We start from the raw sequence: 21,775 nt of genomic DNA, 5'->3' as shown, positions 1-21,775 counted from the left end.
AATTAGATGAGTCGATCACTGGGGACCTAGAAGATAAAATTGGTGGCTCTTTCAAAATGAATGACCTTGCCTGCGAGATAATGAATGATATTAAAGATGAAAGCTGAAGGTAGCACACTACTAACTTCAGGGCTGTCGTCTTGTAAAAAGTAAACACCATCTATTACATAGTCTGCCCCATTTATTACCACAGGTGCCTCGATTCTAAAGAAAGTCTTTACTTGTTACTGGAGAGGTACCGACATATTACATGGCCTGGTGGACATGTTTTGGTACAAAAATCACTGCAGTGGACGAAGGAAAGCAAGAGGTCTCAATCACCCTCAGCTCCAGCATCTTAGAAACCTCATTTTGGTACTGCACCCTAACATGAACAATGCAGATGGCCTGGCTCTTGAGGTCACCCTCTCCTCTAGTAATTGAAACTCTGCAATGTCATGTTCTTCTTCCTCCATCTCTTTCAAATCTTGTTCTTCATTATCCTCTTGCTCCTGTGTGTTTGACTGTAGCAGGTGGATCTTCTCATATACTCTGAAGACAATCTGGTACTCCTCCCTCTTGGATCCCTTGTCATTTTCAGCCTCTCTTTCTGCACATCTTAAAATCTGCCTTGCTGAGGCTCTCAATGCCGCTTGGCTCCACCTTCATCCTTTAAAAAAATCACAGGTCCAAAATTTGATGGGCAGGAATGAAATTTTGGAAAAGCGGGCAATTAAAAAACAAGTGTTGATTTGAAAAAAACATTGATTTTGATGTAATTGTTCTCCAGCACCCCTCCCAGGACCTATCTCAAGGAGGCCACAGCATGGGCACACAGTGGACATTCACAACGGGTGCACTTATGGCGCATCGAAGGCATGGCAAAAGCAAGCCTACTGTGCCCGTCATTGCCTGGACTGTGCCCAGTGCCAGGAACCCTGGCCCTTTGGACCACTTGCAGTTACTCTGCAGCCTATCTTCACACCCTAGACCCCAGGCATGACAAAATCTGTTACCTAGCACAGACCTACTCCACAGCAGGACCCTTCATCTTCTGCCATTGCCACTTCTCCTCCACACCAGAACTGAGTACCACCGCAGCATCCTCTATCCCATTGACAGCAGCGACCAAGACCACACTGGGCAAACTCAGTTGCATCTTACTCAACACCAGATCTCTCTGCAAGCATGCCACTGAAATCTGGGAAACTGTCTCCTCCCTCACTCCAAGATTCACCGAAACCTGGCTCACCCCAGGATCCTCACTGGACATCACCACAGCAACCCCCACTGGATACAAGTTGAAACACCAGGATCGCCCCAATAAATATGGAGGCGGCATCGCCGTCATGCATTAGAAGGCGATCACCTGCACAATCACCGATAAACAGACCACCTCAGTCATGGAACACATGAACTTCCAGCTCCACATCGACAATAATATCACCATCAACAGCACCCTGGCCTATAGATCACCAGGACCACAGATCAGAATCAGCAGCAATACCCTTGTGGAATTCATCACCCCCCTAGCCATAGAATCCGAACAGTACATCTTCCTGGGAGACCTCAACTTGAATGTAGACGATTCCACCAACACCAACTCCATGGAGCTCCTAGAAAGAATGGACAACATCGGCCATAAGCAGCTAGTCACCAACCTCACAGACAACGCAGGTCACAAACTGGACACCATTTTTTAATCCAGCAGTAGAATCATCTACACCCACACATTGGACCTCACCTGGTCGGACCACTCCATTGCATACTTCAACAAATCTGGATACACCCGCACTACCCCCAACCTCTACAGAGCCCCCTTCTACAAGTCTTGCAGTAACAATGGACCAACTCCCTTGGCACCACTCAGTCCAACTACCCCCTCAATCTGGCTAAGCAGTACAGAACTTCAATGACTGGATCAGCAACGTTGCTGACCAAGTTGCATCCACTAAACCAGCCACAGCCAACAGACCAGCCAAGCAAGCCACCTGGTACACCTCGGAAATCAGCAACACCAAGCGCAGATGCAAACAACTTGGGAAAAGCTGGTGCATCAGCGAGAAAGAAACCAACAAAGCCACTTACAAATCAGCCCTCAGCATATACCACCAACAGATCCAAGCAGAAAAAAGGGAGGCCCGACCCTCAGGATCAATACCAGTGTTAACCGATCCAAGGAACTCTTCACCATTGTCAGGGAGTTCTCCTGCCCTGAAGCTCCATTGCCACATCACCAATGCTCTGCAATGACCTCAACAACCACTTCCACAACAAAATAGCAACCATACGCAAGAACATCAACCCCTATCCATCCTACTCCCGCAACATCTACTCCGCCACTATCACCAACCATCTGCTCAATATCTGGAAACAACTCACCGACACAGATACAACCACCCTCATGAACTCCATCCACTTCACAGCACCCCCTGCCCCCACAGAAACTTCAACCTCGGAAGGGACGAGATCAGTGCCACCATCATCAATGCTTCACTCACCTCGGCCACATTTCCCAACGCCTGGAAACATGCTGAAATCAGACCCCTCATCAAGAAACTAATGACCCATCTTGCTGCTCCCTTTCCCCGTGAAAGTCCTGGAGAAGGCAGTCACCTTCAACTCACCAAACACCTGGAGAGAAACAACCTACTTGACTCATCCCAGTCAGGTTTTAGATCCAACCACAGGACAGTTACAGCTCTCATCAGGGCCACAGATGACATCCGTGTGATACTTGACAAAGGAGAATGTCCCGCCCTCATCCTACTCGACCTCTGTACTGCCTTTGACACAGTTTCCCACACACTCATCCACCGCTTGCACCAGTCGGGAATAACAGATGATGTGGTTAGCTGGATGCCATCTTTGCTCATGTGACGCACTGAGAAAGTCTGCCTTCCCCCCTTCAAATCGCAAGCCAAACACAACATCAGCAGCATTCCCCAGGGCTCATCCCTCAGCCTCACACTCTTCAACATCTACATGACTCCCCTCGCACACATTGCAGATTGCAAGACATCAACATCATCCCCTATGCTGACAACACGCAACTTGTCTTATCACTTGCCGGTCCCACCGCTAACAAAACGAACTTCCACAACTGCATGAAGGATGTCACAGCATGGATGAAGGACAACTGCTTAAACTGAACACTGACAAGATGGAATTTCCCATCTTTGGCAAAAACACCACCCTCTGGAACGATTCCTGGTGGCCATCGGAGCTCGGCCTCACCCGCATGCAGAAAGACCATGCCAGCAATCTAAGCATTATCTTCGACAGCAAACTCTTCATGAGACGGCAGATGAACTCAGTTGCCTCATTCTACCTCCAAACGCTTTGCATGCTCTAAAATCTTCAAGTGACTCCCCATTCATACAAAGAAGACAGTTACTCATACTCTCATCACCAGTCACCTTGAGTAATGCAATGCACTCTATGGTGGCACCACAAACAAACTCACAAAAAGGCTCCAATCAATACAGAACATGGCTGCCAGACTGATCCTCGACCTACCTAAGAGAACCCACATCTCCCAGCACCTAAAAGACCTTGACTGGCTACCTTTCCAGAAAAGATGCCACTTTTAGCTCCTCTCACATGCCTCCACAACCAAGGACCCACCTACTTGAACCAAGGCCTGCACTTCCACAATCCCTGCAGAAACCTCCACTCACCTGGCCCGTACGCAGATCCCTTGCATATGCTGCTGCCACGTCAGAGGGCTTGGAACAACCTCCACCTCCGCACCTCACCTACACTGATTAATTTCAGGAATGGGCTCAAGACCTGGCTTTTTGAATTAAAATCTACACCTAGCACCTGGATACCCTCACAAGTGACAAGCCACACTCTACACATACTGATTTATTGCTTGATGTCAGATGAGTAAAGTGATTTTTGATTTCAACTTCAATCACTGAGTGGTGCTGAAAAACACATGTCTTGTATCCCACTGCTGAAAATCAATGTAAGAAACTGGGGTATTAGTTGAAAGGGGAGAGATGAAAGCCCTTTTCAGGGTGAACCATTAAGTCCACTAAATAAACCTGGATTCAAACCTCTCGTAGTAATGACAGAGAACAGACAAGCTTAACTTATGGCAGTGTGTAAAGTATTTATACAGTAGAATACAGTAATACAATCAGTCCCACAACATAAGAATCCCAAACGAATTTAGAAAAAAACTGTACATTTTAATAAATAAAATGAAACCAAAAATAACAAAAGAAGCCTTAAGGAAAACCAGATATAAACATTGTTAAAGGTTTCAATAAAAATAGAGCTAAAAAGCATTAAGCATCAACTATAGTCAATTGGTCATGATAGACTAGGACCTACGCACGATTTGAGGCTGAATGTAATGGAGCATGAGTTGGTTATAGGGATCATGTACTATTCATTCAGAGGATTTGACTTGGGGTGTAGTTTCAAAAATGGATTTGCAAAGTCTTCAGTAAATGGATTTCGGCAATAAGCCCAGAGCAGAAGACATTTGAATCACATACCCAGGAAAGGTCTACCGCTGGATCGATACTTCTGCTACCTTTTCCTGGTCAAGATTTCTTAGCTCCCACTTAGGCCCTCATTACAACCCTGGCGGTTGGTGATAAAGCTGCGGTAATATCACCAACAGGCCGGTGGTAAAAAAAATTGATTTATGACCACGGTGGAAACCGCCCAGGCAGACAGACACCTTAACATACCGACCACCATGGCGGTAGCAACAAGCTACCAGGTAACTGCCAACAATCAGGCGGAAGACAATGTACCGCCCAAATATTATAACTGGCCTATCCACCACCTTTTCCGGGGTGGTACCAATGCCATCAAAATCACGGTGGAAACAGTACACAGAAGGCAAAGGACTCACCTCTGGACACTCAAGGAAGAACTATGATGCCATAGAGCTCGAGTTGCACATATTTCTCATGATTGTATACCTCCTCCTATACCAGTAATACCAAGGCCCTTTGCCCTTGCCCTTGGCAGCTGGTGGTGCCTCCTTGCACTTGGCAGCTGGTGGTGCCTCCTTGCCCTTTGCAGCTGGTGGTTGTTCCTTGCCCTTGACAGCTGGTCGTCCCTTCTTGCCCTTGGTGGCTGGTGGTTGTTCCTTGGCCTTGCCCGTGGCAGCTGGTGGTTGTTCCTTGGCCTTGGCCCTGCCCTTGGCAGCTGGTGCAGGCACACCAGTGCTGATGGGTGTCTCCTTGGAGCCTCTCACACCTGCAGTAGCTGCCAAAACTACAATGGCTGTGGACTGGATGGCTGAGGTGTTGGCCTGGGTTCTGCCCACCCTGGCCCTAAGTGAAGGACAGGGGAGAAGGGTAGGGAAGAGGTCAAGGGTGGAGAGGAAAAGCTTCTTGGGGGGACACTGGTGCTGGAAGAGGTTGAAGGTTTGGGAGTGGAGGAACAGGGAGTGGTTGTAGGAGGTGTTTGTCTGCTGTGTATGGGTGCCGATGCATGGGCTGGATGCTGTTGTGAGGTGGATGGTTGTTGGGTGACTAAGTGCTTGCATTTGTGTACTTTGGGAGAAGTAGGCACAGACACAGTGGGAGAGGACACAGGGGACGCGTGCATGGATGTGGTGTGGTGACTGCCAGTGAGGGGCATGAAGTGATAGGCATGATGGGGATAGAGGTAGTGGATGAGGATGTAGTGCATGCAGGTGTGAGTGGAGACGCTACTGGGAGGGAGGTGGACGAGAAGGAGGAGGGGGACACAGTGGAGGCAGAGGATGTTGGTCTGTCTGCTTCTAGATGGTGTTTGTGTGAGTGCCTGTGGGATCATGTGTGGTGCTTGTGTTTGCCTGAGTCACTCCTGTGTGTTGTCTTGGGTGCATGTTGGTCTGATTGTGTGCTTGAGATAGTTTGGGGTACAGGGGAATGGGACTGTTTAGAGGAGGTTGGAGGGGGGAGGCTATAGACAGGAACAATGGCCGCCATCAGGGAGGAGGCCAGATCCTGGAATGATCTATGTTGGGCCACCACGCCAGAGTGAATGCCCTCCAGGAATACATTTGTATGTTGCAAATGCCCTGCCAGCCCCTGGATGGCATTCAGTATGGTTGACTGCCCAACAGAGATGGATTGCAGGAGGTCAATAGCCTCCTCACTCAGGGCAGCAGGGCTAACTGGGGCAGGGCCTGAGGTGCCTGGGGCGAAGGAGATGCCCACCCTCCTGGGTGAGCAGGCACGGGAAACTCGCTGAGGGGCTGCTGGGAGGGTGGTGCTGGTAAGGGGGTGGCAGCTGTACCTGTAGTTGGGGTGGCCACAGAGGTGTCCGCCACCAGCAGGGAGCTTCCATCGGAGGAGGTATCACTTTCAGAACTGTCCCCTCCTGTCTCTGCCGCAGTGCTCCCCTCGCCCTCCATCCCACTGGTACCCTCACTGTCAGTGGATTCGGCCTCCAGGGCCATGTGGGATGCAGCTCCCTCCGTCGCCGGTGCCTCTGCTCCTCGGCCAAATGTTAATGCACATAAGGACAGGGTGACAAAACAAAAAGGGGGGAAGAGACAGAGGATACAATTGGTCAATGCCAGCAACAACACCACCATTGTTGTACATGACACACAGGGGACAGCCCTACGCACTAGGCGATGAACTACCACTCACAATGCTAGTCACCAGGCCATGGACAGTAATACCTAACACCAATAGCAGCATACCTGAGACCCAAAGATCCCTGCCCAGTAGTAGATGCCCACTAGCATGTTTGGGGGTGGAGTGCATCTGCCTCTGTCCAACATGGCACCTACCCTGCAATGTGCGGCCTGGCCTAAAGGCACCCACAGGCCCACATCCCCCACCCAGAGACCACCCCACCACGTGCAATTTGCAGATTTTCAAACTGTACTCACCCCCTTATGACTGCTGCGATGCCCTCAAGCACCCATCCTGCTCCGGATAGGTCACAGACAGTATGTGGAACATCAGGGAGGTCAGGGTTCGACGGGCGCCCCTTTCTCGTTGGGAGCCCATCCCCAGCTGTGCCTCTGCTGTCTTCCTTGCCCAGCGTCTCAGGTCCTCCCACTGTTTGCAACAGTGGGTGCTGTGCCTGCCGTAGACCCCCAGGGTCCGCACATCCTTGGCGATGGCGCGTCATATACCCTTTTTCTGATGGGCACTGACCTGCAGAAAAATGAAAATGGAAAAGGGATCTGATATACTGTCCGGCCTGTTATACCCATGGCCCACCATATCCCTCCTATCCCCTTACGCACTTACATTGCCCAGCATACATGCTGCCCGCTGCCCAGGACTCCTCCGCACCCCCTTACACGAGGCTTTCACACATCACACCATGCATTCATGCCCCATGCCTCGTGCCTACAGTGTACTTACCTGTTGGTCTGGAGGCCCATAAAGCAATCAGTACTGGGGTAGGACCCCATCCACCAGTTTCTCCAGCTCTGCAGTGGTGAAGGCAGGGTCCCTTTCCCCAGTGACTCGAGCCATGGTCTCTTCCAGACACAGGTCACAGCAGCAATTGCAGTGTAGGTCCTCTCCTGTTGAAGGTCAGGTAGAAAGTGAGTGAACAGATAGAAAATGGCGGTCACGTCCGCAGCAGTGCGTACCGTCACCACCGGCTTACATCACCATTAGCTACTGTAACCCATAGGGCCCAATGATAACCAATGAGGAGTTGCACGGCGGTACTCGACCGCCTCCCGCAACGGCGCACAATGTCAGCGGCATTACATCATTTCCACCTGTCCCTCCACACAGGACAGGCATCCACCATTTCAGGGGGTGCAGGCCAATGCATCTAACTGTGTCACAGCCGACGCACAATTTGGGAATAAACATCAACATCAACATATGCATTGTACAATGAGTAAATGTTGAAAACGAGCAGATGCTCATCGTTTTGCCACCTAGAGTGCAACCTCTGTGGATGAATAGGAGATGGAGACATCCCCCTGTGTACAGGCCTGTGGTGGACTTGGCAACAATGGAGGACAGGCACATTATCCTCACCTACAGACTTGATAGGGCCACAATCCAAGAGCTGTGTGCCCAATTGGAGCCAGACCTGATCTTGGCTATCCGTCAGCCCACTGGGATCCCCCCTCTTGTGCAAGTCCTATATGTGCTCCATTTCTTGGCAAGTGGCTACTTCCAAGTGACAGTGGCCATGGCAGCAGGAATGTCCCAGTCAATGTTCTCAATAGTGCTGACCAGAGTATTGTTTACCCTGATGAAACATATGCGCAGCTACATTGTTTTCCCCCAATAGTGCTGACCAGAGTGTTGTTTACCCTGATGAAACATATGCCAGCTACATTGTTTTCCCCCAGGTGGAGGATTTGGCCACAGTGAAAGCTGACTTCTATGCAATGGGACATATCCCCAACATTGTTGGGGCAATTGATGGTACACATATTGCCTTTGCCCCCCGTAGAAATGAACAGGTGTTCTGTAATCAAAAGAGCTTTCACTCTATGAATGTGCAGATAGTGTGCCTGGTGGACCAGTACATCTACCATGTGAATGCAAAATATCCTGGGTCTGTGCATGATGCTTATATCCTGAATAGCAGCATCCCATATGTGATGGCTACAACTCCAGAGGCACAGGGTGTGGCAAATAGGTGAGCACATAGTCCCCACCTGGTGTATGTTGGTATATGGGTGTGGGGTTGGACCTAAGGGTGAGTGTTTGGCTAACAGGTATTCCTCGATATTTACAGGTGACTCTGGTTATCCCAACTCTCATGGCTACTGACCCCAGTGAGGAATCCCAGGACAAGGCAGAGGTACGTTACAATGAGGCACATGGGCGAACACGGCAAAATATAGAGCGAACCTTTGGCCTCCTGAAGGCCAGGTTTCGGTGCCTCCATCTAACAGGTGGATCCATGTGCTACTCACCCAAGAAGGTGTGCCAGATCATGGTGTGCCAGATCATCGTGGCATGTTGCATGTTGCACAGTCTTGCTTTGAGACACCAGGTGCCTTTTCTGCAGGAGGATGAGGCTGGAGATGGGCGTGTGGCAGCGGTGGAGCCTGTGGACAGTGACGTAGAGGAGGCAGAAGATGAGGATGTAGACAACAGAACATCTATCATTCAACAGTAATTTCAGTAGCATACAGGTAAGACACTGTAACTTCACCTTCCATTGAAGTTTTGTATTGTACATTTTCACTGACAGGCTGCTGTTCCCACTTCTATGGCCACTTACTGTACCCTTTGACATGTCTAGTCACAGATATTTGTGCCCTACTCTGGCTCCTGGTGTATTGACTGCAGCATAATACAGGTCCTATGTATACATTACTGTACAGTCTACTTGCAATGTCTACAGATTGTTAGAGGAATACATAGTTAAATCATTTGACATACTGCATACTTGTACTGTATTTTTTCAAAGGGTGTTTATTTAATTGCTGAAAATTTAATGAGGATGTGCAGTGGGCTTGGGTGATGGTGGAGGAGAGTCCAGGATAGAGTCCAGTCTCTTTGTATCACAGGTGCATTGTCCAAGGGGGCATAGGAAGTGGAGCAATGGCAGTTCAAGGTAGACAGGGTGACAGAGTCGGACACAAGGGTGACAATCAGGAGAGTAGCATTTCCTAGTGAGGGTCTTGGCAATGTTCTCTGGCTTCTGCCTGGATCGCAGGGACCTTTTGCGGGGTATTTCTCCTTCTGCAGGGGGAGGGGTGCTGGTGGCCTGTTGTTCCTGCGGTGGGGCCTCCTGTCCACTAGCGTCAGCGGAGGTGGAGGGCTGTTCATGGGTGTGGCTAGTGTCAGTAGCCCGTTGGTATGGCACTGCCTCACTCATGGTGTTGGCCATGTCTGCCAGCACCCCTGCAATAGTGACCAGGGTGGTGTGGATGTCCCTCAGGTCCTCCCTGATCCCCAGGTGCTGTCCCTTCTGCAGCCGCTGGGTCTCCTGCAACTTGGCCAGTATCTGGCCCATCGTCTCCTGGGAATGGTGGTATGCTCCCAGGATGTTGGCGAGTGCCACCTGCAGAGTCGGTTTCCTGGGTCTGTCCTTCCTCTGTCTCACAGCAGTCCTCCCAGCTTCCCTGTTGTCCTGTGCCTCTGTCCCCTGAACCATGTGCCCGCTGTGTTTGTGTGGTTGCCTGGGGTCACTGTAGTGGTTGACACACTGCTGATTGGCGTGTCCTGGGGACAGAGGGATGGGCCCGCTGGGTGGGTGCTGTGCTGGTGTTTCCTGAGGGGGGAGGCTCTGTGGTGGTATGGGACTGTGCCTTGGAAACCGACATTCCGGAGGTCCCTGATTGGCCAGGTTAGACATCCAGATCCAGGTGAGTAGAGCTGCTGTCATCACTGTGGGCCTCCTGTGTGGGGGGACTGGATGTTCCTGGCACCTCCTTTCCGGTGACGTTGTGTGGGGGGCCTGTGGGGATGTAAATGCAGTGTTATTGTTTCTGTGTGTGACGTCTTGTGCATCGGTGTGTTACCCTCTATGGTTGTGATTGCCCTGTCAGCTTTGCCTTGTGAGAGTAGTTATTTTGTGGGCTAGGTGATTCTCTCTAGTGTGCATGCTGTGGTGATGGGTGTCCATGCAGGGCTGTACGTGGTGTCCATGCATTTGTGGTGCATGCAGTGCTGGTTACTGGGATGTGTGGGTTGTGATGCTGGGGTGTGTGGGAGGTGGTGGAATGATGGGAGTGAGGGCGAGGGTGGGGGTATGTGATGTCATGCAGGTAGGGGGTGAAAGTAGTGAAGATTTGACTTACCAGAGTCCAGACCTCCAGCTACTCCTGCCAGGCCCTCAGGATGCAGTATTGCCAAGACTTGCTCCTCCCATGTTATTAGTTGTGGGGGAGGAGGTGGGGGTCCACCGCCAGTCCTCTGTACAGCTATCTGGTGTCTTGCAACCACAGAATGTACCTTCCCCCATAGGTCGTTCCACCTCTTCCTCATGTCATCCCTTGTTCTTGGGTGCTGTCCCACGGCATTGACCCTGTCCACGATCGTCTCCATAGCTCCATCTTCCTTGCAATGGATGTCTGCTGCACCTGTGATCCGAATAGTTGTGGCTCTACTCTGATGATTTCCTCCACCATGACCCTTAGCTCCTCCTCTGAGAACCTGGGGTGTCTTTGTGGTGCCATGGGTGTAGTGTGAGTGGTGTGTGTGAGGGTATGTGGGGTGATGTGTTAGGGTGTGTGCTGTGAGGTGCGTAGATGGTGTATGGGTGATGGTGTTCTGTGGCTCTGGTTCTGTGGGTGCTCTTGGTGTGTCTCTCTCTCAGTTGTCAATTTCTTTGAGTCTTAAAGGGTTGTGGGTAGTGTGTGTTTTATAGTGGTGTGAGTGGGTGGGTGTGGTGTGTGTATGAGTGTCAGGCGTGTGTAGTTTGAATTGTCCAATGTAGTATTGTTTTGTTAGGTTTGTGTGTGTTTTGAGCGCGGCAGTATGTACCGCCAATGGGTTACCGTGGTTGAATGTCTGCCACGGTGATTCGTGGGTCATAATGCTGTGGGCGTAGTTCTGTTGGCGTAACGGTGTGGGTTTTGCTACCGCCATTTTATCACTGACCTTTGGGCTTGCGGACTTGTGTGTGTGTCTGTATATTGACGGATTGCTATATGTGGGTCATAATATGGGTAGCGGTATACCGCCATGGTAGCAGTATGTTGGCGGCAGTCGGCATGGTGGTAAGCAGGACTTACCATCAATGTCATAATGAGGGCCTTAGTCTCTTTTTTGTACCTCGGATTCCTCCAGTGCTCCAAGGCTGCAGGCTGTAGCTGAAGAGGGCTCCAAAAGGCCAGGCACGGTCTCCACTTGGTCCTACTGAATCTGATTTGCTGCTGCGGAACAGTTCAGAGCAGTAGAAACATGAACCGTCAGCCCAGAGGCAACATACCTTGGTTGAATCAGCGTGGCAGATTTGTCCCTGTCCTCCAGACATCTTTGGAGCCAAAAAGTTTGCAAGTCCCAGAGTTTTATGGGTGGTAAGAGAAACCCACCTGAAACCAGTCAGGCTCCTAGGACCTTAGGAACAGCACTTAAGGGTCTGTACTCACTCCAGCTGAGGCCAACAGCAGGGTCTAGGGTAGGTCCAGTTGGAACTGTTCAGCTGGGAATTTTTGAGGAACAGACTCTTAGAGCTTATTTTGTCCCTGTATCCTGAAAAAGAGGTCAGCCTTATGATCCTTGTAATCCATTTCTTAGTCCTGGGTACAAAAGAGTGCAAGCATTATTGGCTTTATGACACCCCTCCATCAAACTCTAATTCAGTGCCTTAATATCTTATACATAGAATGTTTCTGTGTTGGATGCTTTTATCAAAACCAAACTACTTGTGTTCAACATAATAAACATAAATCATCAACTGCCACCTATTCCCAGTGTCAATTCTGTACACAGCCATTCATAATGAACTCACTATCTTTACATATTTAAGACCCATTAAGCATGTTGTAAAAACTTACCCTAATTAGCAGGAAAAAAAATTACAATTTTAGTTTGAGAAGGGTGAACATCAAAAAGCAGTTTAGTTTAGCTCAGGGAGTTATGGCTAACATCAATCCTTTTTTACAGCTATTGCGGTTAATGTTCAGTTATTAAAAAAAGGCAGCACTGTAGGTGGCTGATACCTGTTCTACACTGATAGCAACATTTGCAAAACAAATGCTTTGTCGCTGGGATAGCCTGCTATGGTGGGCTATAAGGGTGTAAAATAGCCTGACGTAGCAGACTATTGGAAAACAATGACATGGTTACAAATACAAGATAGACAAACAACACACATTTTTTCATTGCATTTTCTTAACTAGAAAAGCCAGCTCTAAAAAAAACTTTTTGGTGTCTTTATGGAACAATTTTTTGTTTTGTTTTTGGGGGTAATTTTGTGGTTCTTGGGGAAAAAATGACCTTACATTGAAGCTTGGAGGAACTTGGAGGGAAAAAAACAACTGCTTAGGAGGACATTTATGGTCCTGAACAAGTTTGTTGCGAGCTGTTTGGCTCTGCTCAGATGAAAATATGATTGTGCTCATAGGCAGTAGTATATAACTTTACTAATGAGAGACCCGTGAGAGCCAGTCGCACAGTCCCCCACGTGAAGGGGCAGAACTTCTAGTTTCTACTCTCGGGGACTACCCACGAAAGCATGCTTTCCATTGAAAGTTGAAATTAGAAAAATAAAGTCACATTAATTATGTAGTGAGTATGTTGGTCCCATTAAAAGTATAAATAATAGATAGCAACGATATATTACAAACACAATATTATTTACTTTTATTTACAAATCCGCAAGCTTCTCGCAAGACTCTCTTGAGAGGACTGCAAGAGCGCACAGATACCCATGAAAAAGGTTTGATTAATTAACATCAATGTCATAGTTTGTTACAGGAATTACCAACCCAACTTTTCTTTTTTGGGAAATGCTTTTAGTTGTATTATCATCAACTGCTCGACCCAGGATACTAGAAGGATCATTTTGGAGGAGAAGAAAACTATCATGTCTTCTTCATCTGACAGTGATCAGGAGGCAGGACCTTCAACATCTGGGGCACTCAAACCTAACAAAGAATCCCTTGTTTAGGATGTTTTCGGTATTCTAGGGGGTGCAAATAAGGTGGCAGAGAAGGTGGTAACCTGCAGGTTGTGCCACAAAGAATTATCTTGTTGTACCAAGAAGCAGTACTTGGCATGACTGGGATGTGTCAGCATATGAGATTAAAGCATCCCATGTGGCTAGCTAGAGCCAAGAGGCAGAAACGTGGGGAAGCACTTAAAGTATCTAGTGCAGCAACATCTGCACAAGCAGGTGATCCTGTACCTCCTCAGGTTCAGGCTAGGGAGGCAGATTGCAATCCTGCCTATCAAAACATGGTGATGTACTGCCGTCTCTGCTGTACAATTACTTGTGCATCTGAAAAAAGCTGTACTGCTAGCGACAACCTTATCCAGGTTCAAAAATGCCCACCTAGTCAGTATTTCCTCCCTCGTTATTTTGTCTCCAAGTTAATTGTTTCTGTTTTTCCTAAAGATTTTTGTTTTAGTTTTCCACTAAAATAGCAAAAAAAAAAAAACAATAACAAAAAAATTAAAACACAATTTTAAAAATGAAAAAAGGATATTTTTAGAGCCACCCCAAACCCTTATAATCTGTTTTATGTTACAGCCCCGTTGTTTTGAGGAAAAATGAACTCTTGCGGATGTCAACGTGGGAGAAAGAGCACCCAAACAGCACATTTCCACTAAATTTGTCCAACTCAAATTAAAAACTCACAGACTCATACATTCACCTAAAATACCTGGAACTGTGCAAAGTACAGTTTTGGAATGAACTCACGTCGGTACAAAAATGTCTTTCAAGTGCAGTAAGCATTCTCAGTAGTGAGTTTGAAGGGCTTACATACCTAGTTGAGATCTGTCGCCAGGGCAACAGGGATGCAAAGTAGGTTATGGAGAGAAACTAGACTATTCAAGGACAGTTCCCCCCTAGTCAACAAGGGGCAAATTTATAGATGTATATATATATATATATAGACACATATATATTTTTATATATATCTATACTGTATATATTTACACAGTTGCCGCAAATGCTGACCTTCCACAAGAGGGGTGGTATGTGGTATCGACTGTGGCTGCACAACCAGAAATATCCCAAACACTCTTGAGCAGAGGTGACAAGCACACTCAGTAAAGGATAGAGATAAACCCTTTATTTAGCAATGTCCAGTCCCTGTGATATGTTTCAGTAAATAGCCTTGTTCACGCAAGGGGTGGCTGAGTTTCACAAACCCAATATACCTTTATATGAACATAAACAAAAAAGAAGGACTAAAAGGATATGTTCATGGTGGGAAATTGGCACCTTGTTTCCGTACCCACCCCCCCAATACACCTGTTGCCTGGTTTCTGAATGCAACTTGGACTGGAGTGGACTGGGCTCCTGCTAACCAGGTCCCCAGTACCAGAGTTTTTTCCCTTAAAACTGCAAAGGTATTGGTACAATTGGCACCACCTTAAGCTGCCACCATAAATCTCTAATAAATGGTGCTTAGGTACCCAGGGCATTGGGTACTAAGGGTAGGCCCCTGAGGGCTGTAGCACAGATTGTGCCGCCCTCATGGGCCATGCATCCAGATGCACCCAGCACTGTCATTGTAGGCTGAGTTCCTGGTACAATCCCAAAATGCAGATTGAACATGACACAGAGCCTGTGTGCCCTGTCCACTATACACTGCATGCAATATAGGCAAATCACCGCTCTGGCAGGCCTTCTAGCCTGAAGGAAATGTCCACTATACTGCATGTGAGGGCATAGCTGCAGGAGCCTAATGTCCCTACTGTGTCCTTTCCAAACCTAAATGCCCCCTTTGAGGTGCTCACTACAAAAACAAACTAAGCTGGCATGGTTACTGGCCATTCCCAACCAGCCTGTCACCACCAGACAGTATTCTGGACCCCTGGGGAAAGAGCCATTGCTCTCTGGGGCCAGAGAACAAATCCCTTCCTGGGCAGAGGTGTTACCCCACTTCCCCCAGGAATGTGAACAGCCCTGCCTAAGAACTTCAAGGGCTTACCACTCTTGAAAATTGACCACAAGCCTGCTGCTAGCAGCAGATGGCCTTTCCTGTTGCAAACTCCCACTTTTGGTGGGAGCAATGGTGGGAAAGCACACAAAGGACAGGCAGTGTGGTCAGCCCCTGCTTGCACTAACCCTACGGTGTTGCTTGCGAGGTGACCTCTCCATTTAATTTTCCTCCATCATGCACGTAGGGTAAAATAGCCAATCAGGTGTGCAGAGTTGACCTAAACCAACAGGAAGTGGTCCCTTAGTGGGTCTAGCCACCATAAGGTAGATGATCCACTGGTCACTACTAGGTACCTCCTAAAATGCACACTAAATACAGTATTTAGTGGGCATACCTGGGCCAAGAAATCAGATTCCATGGACAAAAGAAGACCAGAAACAAAGACGACACAAGGTTCGAGAATCTAAGTCCTGCTACACCAAGAAACAGCACCAAACACTGCCTGCTGCACCCAGCACTCGACAATCACCTCTGCGGGGTTGCTTGGACATTGGACAGACTCTACAAACCCACAGAGGACCTCCATTCTTCAAGAATTGCCAAAGATCTCCCTCCAGACTGAAGACATCACTCTGCAACACCAAGGAACCAAAGACCCAGTGAAGGCCACTTCACTGACCAGCAGCTGACCAAGGAATCAGGGGCCAGATGTAGCAAACATTTGCGAGTCGCAAATGGCCCGATTCGCTATTTGCGACCTCGCAAAATCCGAAATGGGATGCAAAAATCCCATTTCCGAAATGCAAATAGCGATGCAAGCCATTACCGACTCACAAAATTTGCGATCTGATTTTGCGACCCGCAAATAGGAAGTCGCAAATTGTGAGTCGCAAACCATATGCAAAAGCCAGCTGCAAATTGCGACTAGTCGCAAAAAGCCCATTTTGCACATCCAGATTACCACTGATTCAGAGCAGGTGGTAACCAGAACCAAAGTATAAAAGGAGACCCAGAAGGCATCTGGGTGACTCAAAATGGCTGAACTGTACGTGATAGCATGGAGGAGGAGAGTCCAGGCCGCCCAGCAGAGGAGGAGGAGGCAGAGACAGGAGAGGATATATCGAACCAGGCAGATACTATTTCAACAAACTGAGGAGGAGATTTATGACAAATATAGACTGAGCAGTGCTGCAATTTTAGAATTAACTGAACTACTTAATCCTCAGCTTGAACGAAAGACAATGCGTGGCAGCGCCATCCCTACACATGTGCAAGTGCTACGCTCACTGCACCTCTTGGCCTCGGGTAGCTATCAGGGGGTGATTGCTGTGGCAGGTGGGGTATCCCAAAGTTCACTCTCACGATTCTTCAGATCATTCCTAGATGCCATACTCACACACATGTCCAGATATATAAACCTACCCAGAAATGAGTCAGAAATTAACCGCACCAAGTTGGACTTCTGCAGAATTGCCAACTTCACCCATGTTATAGGGCGTGTGGACGGCACACATATACAAATCTGCCCTCCTGCAAATCTGGAATACGTGTTCCGCAATAGGAAATGTACTCACTCTATCAACATCCAGGTGGTATGTGATGCACATAATGTCATTACTGCCATTGTAGCTAAATTTCCAGGGAGTACACATGACTCATACATATTCAGGCACAGTGGGATACACCAACGCCTAGAATGTGGGGAGTTTGGAGACGGATTTCTATTAGGTATTGCTGACTACACCCTGAAGCCTTACATACAGGTCACTGTGGAAACCATTCATGCCCTGCTAAAATTGCTTATTTTTGTCAAACAGGTGACAGTGCATATGACCTGAGACCATGGATACTTACCCCGTACCTAACACCTGGCAAACAGAACGAGAGGCGATATAACAGTGCACATCGGCGGACCAGAACTGTCATTGAGAGGACCTTTGGCTTGTTAAAGGCAAGATTCAGGTGCCTCCACAAAAGTGGAGGTGCACTCCAGTATGATTGTCGCCGCCTCTGCAATCCTACACAACATTGCCACCAGACGTGGGCTACATCTCACCCCTGAAGACACAGACACGTAGGATGAGGAACAAGAACTACCACACCGACAGCCTGGGGATAGAAGCATCGTAAATGAAGGCAGACAGAGACGGAACCACATTGCAACCCAATACTTTGGCAGGTACGTGGCAACTGTCACCACACTCACTAATGTCAGACACACATAGCCCAGTTGTGTAGTGAAACAAACAAAACCTTTTTATTACTAAACTATATGGAAAAAGAATAGTGCTGTATGTCACACTCTGTAATTGTCCAATTGCAGTGAAGACACATTATAATTCATGTGCCTCATGTACAGTGCTGTCTGGTAGCTCACACCCTCCTCCTAGAGTGGCCACCATGGCTCATCCCTGGTGGGTCCCCTGACCCCTGCCGTGCACTACAACTCCGTAGCACACGGGACTCGCTGGCAGACATGCTACTGATGGTTGACCCCTCCTCGCTGTCCTGAGGGGTCTCCCCTGTGTCCCTTGCAGCCTGCCTACTCTCCGTAAGGTCCACCGCATGGCTGATACGGCCAAGTCCTCGCGCCACATCGCCAGCGAAGTGCCCAAGTTCCACCTGTAGGCTGACTGTCCGTCTTGAGAGGCCTGTAGTATTTGTGGCAAGACACCCAATAGATGCAGCCAGGTGGTCAAAACGTGCTGCTGTGTGGAGCTCTCTGCGCCTTGCATGTCCTCCGTCTGCCACTAGTTCAGTCACCAGATGTCGGATGGCCTGTGTCAAATCCCCCAAATGTTCATTCATTCTGTTGATCTGACTGTTCACATTCACCAGCCCATGTGTCATGCTGCTCTGCATTCTATTGAGGGTTCTGGTGATGGTCCTTAATTGTCTGTTTTGCAGGTGCTGACCATGGTTGAGGGATGCCTCCAAGCCCACGAAGACTGCTTCCCCTACCTCCTCCTGGGGCATCGACTGAACTCTGCCCCGGCGTTTGTGCATTCGTCCAGCTGCTGGCTCTGTGCACCTCTCTGTGGGGCTGGGCCCTGGTGTTGTTTCAGCTGCCCCCATGTCCTGCGGTTGTTCCTCTATGGACCCTGGTGGTGTCCTGCTGGGCCCTGCAATTTCACCAGCAGCCTCCTGCAGTGTCTCTGGCCCATTTTCTCCTCCCTGCCTGATGTCGCTGCTGGGGGTGTCTTGTGGGAGACCTGTGGGACATAGGGGATACACTGTCAGTCTCCCACATCTGTTTTATGCCTCATAATAAACGTTTGCCTATGTTCTGACTACTGTACTACATTGCCCATTATGCACTATTCTAGAGTTTGATAGACTGGAAGGGAGCTAGTCTGGTGATGCCTGCTGCTGTGTACTGGGATATTGTATATACTACATTTATGGGTGTCAAAGCATATCTCATGGTACTCAATTTTGGATGTCCCTGGCGCTTAACTGTCCAGTTCTCCCATGCCAATGACGGCCTCTGGCTCCAGGGTCTGCTCAACCATGCTTTCCAGGGCTGTGGGTGGTGAGACAGTGGATGGGCCTCCTCCAGTGCCCCTCATCTCCCTCAAGCGCTCCGCAACCCTCTCCTTCGTCCTGGAGCGCAGGTCGTACCACTGTTTCTGAATTTCTTCAAGGGTGCAGTGGCTCACCTCTATGGCATTGATCTTGTCTTGGATCTGCAGCCATATCCTTTTGTTTTCAGTGTCTGGGACACTCATTGCTGCCTTCCCAAAAAGTTTATCGTGGTGCAGGCAGCATTCTTCAGTCAGCACCTCCAGCTCTTTGTTGGAAAACTTCACTTTCCTCCTCCTGCCAGCACTGCCTGTCTCCTCCATTGTTGCTGCAGCTCCTCTCTCCTGGGTGTGGCACAGCAGTTTGAAATGGGTGTGGTCCTCCTTAACCCCAGGTGTATTTGATGACTTCCTGGTTCTGATGTCATCACCAAGAGTGAGGAAGTGGGTTTCCAAACTTTTGTGCTGCACCTGCAGGCAATTTGCGAGTCAGCCGTGCGACACCTATGCGACTCGCAAATATTTCTTGAATTTGATTTTGCGAGTCGGAAATAGCGATTCGCCTGGAGTCGCTATTTCCGATTCGCTAAATTTTACCTACCTACATCTGGCCCCAGATGCTGTAGCTGTACAAAACTTTGCCCATTAGACCATGAGGACAAACCCTGCCAGTATGCCACGTTTGGTGGCACTGCACCATCCAGTGGCCAGACCACGCAATATCCCTAGTTACTGGTTACCAAAACGACAGTCCATTCTGGACTAAAAAAGGGTCAAAAGGAAGCCCCAGTTAAGGAATCTTTGAAACCACCTGGACCGCCTGCCAGAGTGTCCCTGCTAACCTGCAAGTGACCCTCCAAGGTACCTACTTCCTGCTTCCAAGGGCACCTTTGCACATAGCTACTGGCTCACCAATTCGCTCTGCACCCGGCTGCCCTGTGCCATGCACTGAAGATCCAGCTGTGCCCTAAGGGTCCCCTACCCCTTGCAACCTCGACACCCCAAGGGTTCCCACCGGACTTACCTTTAAGTCTGGCTGTGAAGTGCTTTTCCAAGTGGTCCTCAGCAATGGCCTAGCACCAGCTCCATTGACTTTCTGCAGCGGTTCCCGTCAAAACCGGTAGCCGCCCAAACTTTTCTAGCGGGTCCAAGGTGCCCATTCATGACCTCGACACACCTGTAAAATGAGACACTGGTAAGGGCATTGCCTGATTTACTGTGTATTTTCTAAGTATTACTCCATTGATTCCTATAGTGCCTAATTACACACAAAATACTATTTTTAATAAAATTTAGAAGTTCATAACTTAAAAAGTATTTACCTGATTTTGATGATCTTTGTCTTAAAAATTAAAGTATTTTTGTAAGTTGGTATTGAGTGATTCTTTTGAGTGTGTGCCCTTATTTATTGATACTGTGAGTACAAAAAATGCTTTGTAATTCAACAAGATTTGTTGAACTGCTCGACCAAGCTACCATAAACATTAGAGCATTAGATGGTCTAGTTTTTATCTCTGTAAACCAGAGTGTGGTTGCCTGGATCCCCTGCACAATGTACCTAGTTTTGCACGCTACATAGAGGGCCAGCCTACTACACTAATTCCCAGCCACCATCTTAACATGCACCATGTACTCTGCGGACTAATATAGATATAAGCTTGTTATATGAATTACAATATATATATATATATATATATATGTATATGCATACATGGATATGGAAAATTCAGAATACCAAATAAACACATAACATAAATTAATCCTGTTCGTGGTGTGAAGTGAACCTGATCATGTAAGTCACTCTTCAGGATATTATCAAAACAGTTGATTATGAAGAGGCATGTACAGCAGCATTATAAATTCTTGCCTGTACATAGATAAAAACAATAACTCAGTCTTCAGAAAATCGAGGAAATTAGTCTAAGCTGTCCCCCACATAGAAATATTGCTACATGCAAAGTAGCCTAAATGTACTCCATTTAAGGTACCATTTGATAAACATGCAGTTATTGACCTAAAAGGTGATCAAGGCAAAAGCTTGTCCAGGTGGGCAGTACATGAAACCTACAAGACAAAATAGCTTACACCACAGATTGACCATGTAGGTTGGGATAGAGATTACCCCACCATGTTATTCCAATAAGATCCTCACCACAAGTCCAGCCTCAATATCCTATTTAACATAAGGCCAAAGCACCAGTGAGAAACATATTCTCACAACTTGAGTACCAGGGAGTAATCAAACCCTGTGTCTCTTCTATGAATAACATTTTATTTCTCGAAACCTGACCATTCATATACAATAGTCTTAGATTCTTATTCTTATTACTAAGTTAAAATTAATTTGTATGGTGCATAGCTACTGACAAAGGGTTTCCCACCACTATGTTACCATGTGGACCTAAAGACACAGTACCTCAAGATTAGAACAGACATGTTTTCAGTTCCCTCTGAAAGAGCGTGGGGGAGAGGAGCAACAAGCTCTAAGTTTAGGAGCTAAAGAGTTCATGATCTTTGGGCCTAAGTAATAAAAGGTGTGGCCGCCTTGCTTGGCTTTCCTACTTTGAGGAATAATTGGCAGGTCAAGGTTACCTGACCGCAAAACCCGGTTGCGTGTATATGGTGTCACCAAAGAGTTCAAATAACTGGGACCTGAGTTAGAGAGACACACATAAACATAACAGAGTGCTTTAGATTGAACTCTACTTTTAACTGGGAGCCACTGAAGTTCAAGAAGCAAACTGACTGTAGAATAGAATTTGGAAGGATGTAGTATCATTCTTGCTGCTGTATTTTGAACAATCTG

The sequence above is a fragment of the Pleurodeles waltl genome, chromosome 2_2, assembly GCF_031143425.1.
Source record: "Pleurodeles waltl isolate 20211129_DDA chromosome 2_2, aPleWal1.hap1.20221129, whole genome shotgun sequence".
NCBI lineage: Eukaryota > Metazoa > Chordata > Amphibia > Caudata > Salamandridae > Pleurodeles > Pleurodeles waltl.
This window is presented reverse-complemented; position numbering follows the sequence as displayed.